This window comes from Chrysochloris asiatica, unplaced genomic scaffold (assembly GCF_000296735.1).
Source record: "Chrysochloris asiatica unplaced genomic scaffold, ChrAsi1.0 scaffold00173, whole genome shotgun sequence".
Taxonomy (NCBI): domain Eukaryota; kingdom Metazoa; phylum Chordata; class Mammalia; order Afrosoricida; family Chrysochloridae; genus Chrysochloris; species Chrysochloris asiatica.
In genome coordinates this window covers 4,677,760-4,684,388 of record NW_006408691.1, presented here as the reverse complement: position 1 = coordinate 4,684,388, position 6,629 = coordinate 4,677,760, and positions in this window count along the sequence as shown.

Genomic DNA, 6,629 nt, shown 5'->3' with positions numbered 1-6,629 from the left:
AAAAAAAAAAAAAAAAGCAACCCTATGCACAACAGAGCAAAACACTGCCCCAGCCTTAGCCATCCTCACAATTGCTGTTATGTTTTAACCCATTGTTGTAGCCACTGTGTCAGACCATCTTGTTGGGGGTCTTCCATCTTTTTGTTCATGGCAGTGTCCATATTTTCATCATAGCCACATCCCTGAAAAAGTCTTACAGTCAAACTCAGCTTTTCTCTTTGCAGGGCAAGGCCCACCTGAGACATCACCACTGAATCAATAAATAACATCATGATAAATGGAGAAAAGATTAAAGTTGTCAAAGACTTCATCTTGTATAGATTCATCATTGGCACTTACGGAAGCAGCAGTCAAGAAAGCAAATGATAAGTTGCATTAGGCAAATCCGCTGCACAAGATTTCTTTAAAGTGTTCAAGAGCAAAGCTGTCAGTCTGAGGACTAAGGTGTGCCTGAAAATCCAAGGCATTTCAATTGCATCACATGCATGTGCAAGTTGGACAATGAATAAGTAAGACCATAGAAGAATTGATGCATCTGAATTACAGTGTCAGAGAATACCATTCAAAGTTCCATGGATTGCCAGAAGAACAAACATATCTGTGTTGGAAGTACAATCAGAACGCTCCTTAGAAACCAGGATGGTGAGACTTTGTCTCTCATACTTTGGACATATTATCAGGAGAAACCTGTCCCTGGAGAAGGGCATCATGCTAGGTAAAGTGGAGGGTATCTAAAAAGAGGGAGACCCCCCCAATAAGATGGATTGGCACAGTGGCAGCAACAATGGGCTCAAGTGTAATCATGGTTTTGAGGATGTCACAGGACTGGGCAATATTTCGTTCTGCTGTACATAAGGTTTCTATGCATCAGAACCCACTTGACATCACCTAACAGTAACAGTAACAAGTGTGCTGTAGGATAATTACTACAATGCTAACTGCAATGTCACCAGCTTAAACCCACCAGCCATTCCTCAGAAACCCTATACAAGGTCTCTTTTTGTAGGAACAGACTCAATGGTACTTAATAACAACTCATGATAACTAACTACATCTACAAAGACCCTATTTCCAAGCAAAGTCATGCTCACAGGCACAGTAGTTAGGACACATCTTTTTGGGTATACAATTCAATCCATAGTAAATGCTGAGAGAATTTGGGGCCCTGAATGGTATCAGAAGGTCACCTGCACAAACACTATTACTTTGACACAAAATACACCCAGGAGCCTTGGTGTGGCACTGTGGGTTAATGTGCCAGACTGCAAAGCCATTTGAACTGCCAGGTCAATGGTTCAAGCTCACCAGCCGCTCCTTGGAAACCCTATACAGGGTCACTATGTATCAGGATCAACTCAACACTTAACAACAACACCAAGTCCAGTTCCAATAAGCATATCAGGTACAGTTTTCACCAACCTAATGATCCTTCACACCTGGGTGAGACGGTAGGAATGTGTCCTGTAACACAGGAAGAACCCAAGCTATTGAGTCTTGATAATGGTATCATGGTTTCATACAGCAACAGAGAAAAATAGCCTGTCCAGTGTTTCTAGGCTCCATTAAATGAAGTTGACCAGAGCACAAAGCCATTTCTTTGGACTATGAATTCCATCCACGATTTCCCTCAAAGTCTACTCACAATTTTCCATTTAAAGTACCACAGAGCCACAAAAGCATACGTGAACTTTAAATGGCATTCATCAGCAACTCGGTTTCCTGAATTACATTATCGCATCCTGAAAAATATGCAAATGGACGACATTTCCATTGCTGAATGTTCTCATTATGCTTTCTGAGCACTGTTAACCCAGCAATGGGTTTAGAAAATTCTCCCTAACACAAGATTTCAGTAAACATGCAGGCTCATAATTAGCACAAGGATACGGCTCCCTCTGTGCAGTAGCCTTGCCTTTGATTTGGCATTTCCAAACAATCATTGGAAGAAAAATATCCAGCAATTGGCAGTCTGTTACCTCTGAAGAATTACCAGCCAAACATGATATGTGGACTCAAACAGGGATAACTTCAAAGAGGTCATGATGTCATGGTCTCTAACTGGATCACTCCACCCTCTCCCACCTCATAGAGGAGGTTTGACCTCTGCTGGTACTCACATTCCTGAAAGAATAGACTTGAGTTGAGCATTTCCAAAGGTGCAAAATAAAGTACAATTAAAAAATAGTCAATTGATACTTTCAGCAAGATGGTGGACTAGGCAGGTGCACTATATGGACCCTCTACAACATAGGTGTTGTTGTTGTTAAGAGTCATTGAATTGGCTCTGACCCATAGCGATTCTGTATAGCAGCTGAGAGATCAAATGAAGCAGACACAGATGAAAATTCTGGAATCCTGAACTTCAGAGGGAAGGTTAGAGAAGTAGATTGAGTGTTTACTGGAGTAGCAACTGTGCAGGGATAGTGAGAGAAGGGACCAACTCATGTACAGCCAGTGAGACACAAAGCAACCATCTTGTGAGGAGCACTGGCAAAGGAAGGAGGCCTGACAGAACAGACTCACACAGGTGACAGGAAAACTGCAATTCCTTATTTTTCCCCATGGTGACCAGAGGTGTAGCCAGCTCCCACCCTTATCCACCCCCAGTACAGACACTGTTCTCTGGGAATTCTGAGCCAAATGGTTCGGAGTCACGTTAGTGTGAGGTGGCAACTGGCTTTGCCACTTTGGTCTGCTGCTTAGGTGCCTGGATTTAGGCAGGATGGGCTCTACACTTATAGAACTCAAAGAGGCACCAGACCACCACACCAGCATTTAACCAGTCCATGGAGAAGGACGTCATAGTTGGCAAAGTAGAGGGTCAGCAAAAAATAAGAAGAACCCCAACTAGATGGTTTGGCACAGTGGCAGCAGCAACGGGCTCAAGTGTAACAACAGACACTGAAACCAGCTCCATCAAGGGCCTCCATCAACTACTTTCGGATTGAGTGCCTTCAACACAAATAACACTGAGGCTGATAGGAATTCCATCTAGGGCCTTGAACTCCTCTATCACATCCTTCCCACACACATCTTGTAGGATCCTTGGCTTGCAGGAACCCCCGAGAGTTTTCTTCTCTCCGGATCCAAGAGCTGTACTGTTTTTTCATTTTTGTTTTTGTCTCTGCAGGTCCAGCAGCTGCACTGTTTTTTGTTTTTGTTTTTACCTTTTGTAGTTTCATTGTTTTATTTGCTTATTCTTTCTCCTCCATTTTCTTCGCTTTCCTTTTCCTTGATTTTATCCTTTCTACCTCAGCTTTTGATTTTCCTTCTTTTCTCCTGTTTCTTATTTCCCCACTTCTTTCTTTTCTCCCTTTTGATCTTTCTTAACGACTCTCTACTATCTCTTTTCATCATTCCTCTCCCTCGTTTTTCTAAGTGTTTATTTTTTATTTCTTCCTTTTATTTCTTCTCTTATCTTATATAGCTCCATTTCACTGTACCCCTTTCATCTTTATAGTTATTATATTATTTTTTCTACTGTTGCAGCCTGTTTTTATTTATTATTTTATCTTTAACATTTACTCATCCCATTGTTGGTCCCTAGTTTGTTTATTCTGTTTTGCTTTCTTGTGTGTATGTGTGTAGGTGTGTGTATGAAGGGTTTTCTCTTCCCCACCTGATAGGAGACAGCAATACACAGTGCAGCCACAACTGTATCCTCTGAAGCTCCATCCACTGGGCAAGAGTCAATACCAGATCCTATCCACCTGCTCAACAATAGACTGCATCCAACACAAGCTGAACACGCCCTAAACTGAGCTGAACAAAGAGCTAATAAAACAGTATACACACTTCCCTTCTCTAACTACACTCACAGGAGACCATTGATGAGAACTTAAGAGCACATCAACACATAATCATCAATTAAATACAAATATGACAACCCCATAATGCCCAAAGACAACAGACAATTTTAGCTAACACAAAGAAATGAGAGAATGGCTCAAACAAAAGTTCAAGATACTGAGCCAGAAAACATTTCTGAGAAAGAAAAAGTAATGGAACTAACTGGGAAAAAAATTCAAAAAATTATATTTAGGTACCTTATTAAGATTGACATAAAGATCAAGCAAAGTAAGGATAACACAGAAAAAAAATATTTAGAAGAATTCAGGGAAACACTACAGAACAAACAGACAGAGTAAATGCAAATTTTGGAAAAAGCAAAATAAATGCAATTAGAAATTCCAAAGATTAATCCTAAGATTTCAGAAATGGACAATACACTGAAAGGGCAAAGGAGTAGATATGAAGCAATAGAAACCCAAGTTAGTGAACTTGAAGATAAATCTCTCAATTCTAGTATGCTAGACGAACAATCAGAAAAAAAGAATGACGATATCCAATGAAAGTCTAAGAGTCATGTGGAACACCATGATAAGGAACAACTTATGGGTAATCAGAATTCCAGAACAGGAAGAAACAACGAAAAGGCCAGTGAAAATTGCCGAAGAGTTGTTGGAAAAAAACTTCCCTAACATCATGAAAGATGAAAAGATAAGCATACAAGAGTCTGAACGAATCTCCAAACAGGATAGAACTCAAAAGGGAATCACCAAGACTTACATAATCAAACTTTGCAGAACCAAAGGCAAGGAAAGAATCCTGAGAGCAGCTTGAAAAAAAATGAAAAGTTACCTCCAAAGTAAAACCAATAAAACTAAGCTTTTTATATCTCAGTAGAAACCATGGATGCAAGAATGCAATAGGATTACATACACAAAATTCTGAAAGAAAAAAAATTGCCAACCAAGAATCATATACCCAGCAAAGCTGTCCCTCAATAAGATGGTGAAATTAGGATATTTCCTGGTAAATACAAATTGAAGGACTTTGTAATGACCAACTCAATGAGATGGACTGGCAGAAGCAATGGGCTCAAATATTGTCAGGTTAGCACAGGATCGGTTAGTGTTTCGTTCTGTTGTACATAGGGTCATTGTGAGTTGTTACCAACTTAATGGTACCTAATAACAACAATAGACCAACTTCACAAGATTTTTGAAAGAGTGTTTTTTGGACTGAGAATCAACAACAGTAGACAACAACCTGAGATTATGATATATGACAATACCACCCAGAACTCAATCCAGATATACAAATATTTCAAGTAAAACAAGCCTACAAGACTGAAATAAAGAATCAGAGATATCAATTTATAAGGAAGTCAACTGCCAAGGAAATAATGTAGATACAGAAATTCCAAAGGGCTGGTAGGTAAGTCAAGTAGACATCGAGATAAAAAGCCTTCTAAAATAGAGGGAAAAAATTAATAAATTGCAGGGTAACCTCAAAGAAAATTTATACCCATGCACATCAAAATTTAAAAAAAAAAGAGGAAAACCAGAAAGATTTAGTAAACATTTGTTGTTGTTAAGTGCTATGGAGTCAGTTCTGACTCAGAGTGACTCTGTATAGGGTTTCTAAGCAGGGATTGGTGAGTTTGAACTGCTGACCTTATGGTTCAAACTGACCTTGTGGTTCAGTGCTTTCTCCCACAGTGCCACAGCAGGACTTCACACAACAGAAATTAAGAAAACAGCAAGAAAATACACAAACAAAATGAACTTAGCACAGAAAATTATGTGAAACAAAGAAACCAGCAAGACCACACACACACACACACACACACACACACAAACACACACACAGCAAAATTACAGTAATCAATTGTTATCATTTGCTGTTGCTGTTGTTAGGTGCCATCGAGTCAGTACCGACCCATAGTGACCTTTTGCACAGCACAACAAAACACTGTCAGATCCTGGGCCAACCTCACTATTGTTGCCACACTTGAGTACATCGATGCTGCCACTTGGCCAATCCATCTTGTTGGGGGTCTTCCTCTTTTCCTCTGACCCTCCATCCTACCAAACATGATATCTTCTCCAGCAACTGCTCCCTCCTGACAATATGTCCAAAGTATGAGAGATGAAGTTTGGTCACCTTGGCCTCTAAGGAGCACTATGGCTGCATGTCTTCCAAAATGGATCTATTGGTTCTTTTGGCAGCCCATGGCACTTTCAACATTCTCCTCCAACCCCATAACTCAAAGGCATTAATTCTTCTATGGTCTTCCTTATTCACTGTCCAGCTTTCACATGCATATAAGGCTATTGAAAATACCGTGGCTTGGGTCAGGTGCACCTTAGTCCTCAAGCTGATATCTTTGCTCTTCAACACTTTAAAAAGGTCTTGTGCAGCAGATTTGCTTAATGCAATACGTTGTTTGATCTCTTGATTGCTGCTTCCATGAGTGTTGATAGTTGATCCAAGAAGAATGAAGTCCTTGATAACTTCAATGTTTTCTCCATTGATAAGAATGCTGTTATGATTGATAAGATAATGAGTCTTCCTCCAATCTTGATGCCATGTTGTTCTTCATAGAACCCAGCTTCTCAGATGATTTGTTCAGCATACAGGCTGAATAAGTATGGTGAAAGGATACAACCTTGTCACACACCTTTCTTAATTTTAAAACATTCTGTGTTCCCATGTTCTGTTTGAACAACTGCCTCTTGGTCCAGGTACAGATTCCTCAGGAGCACAATTAAGTGTTCTGGAATACTCATAGTTGGCAATGTTATCCATAGCTTGTCATGATCCACACAATCAAAAACCTTTGC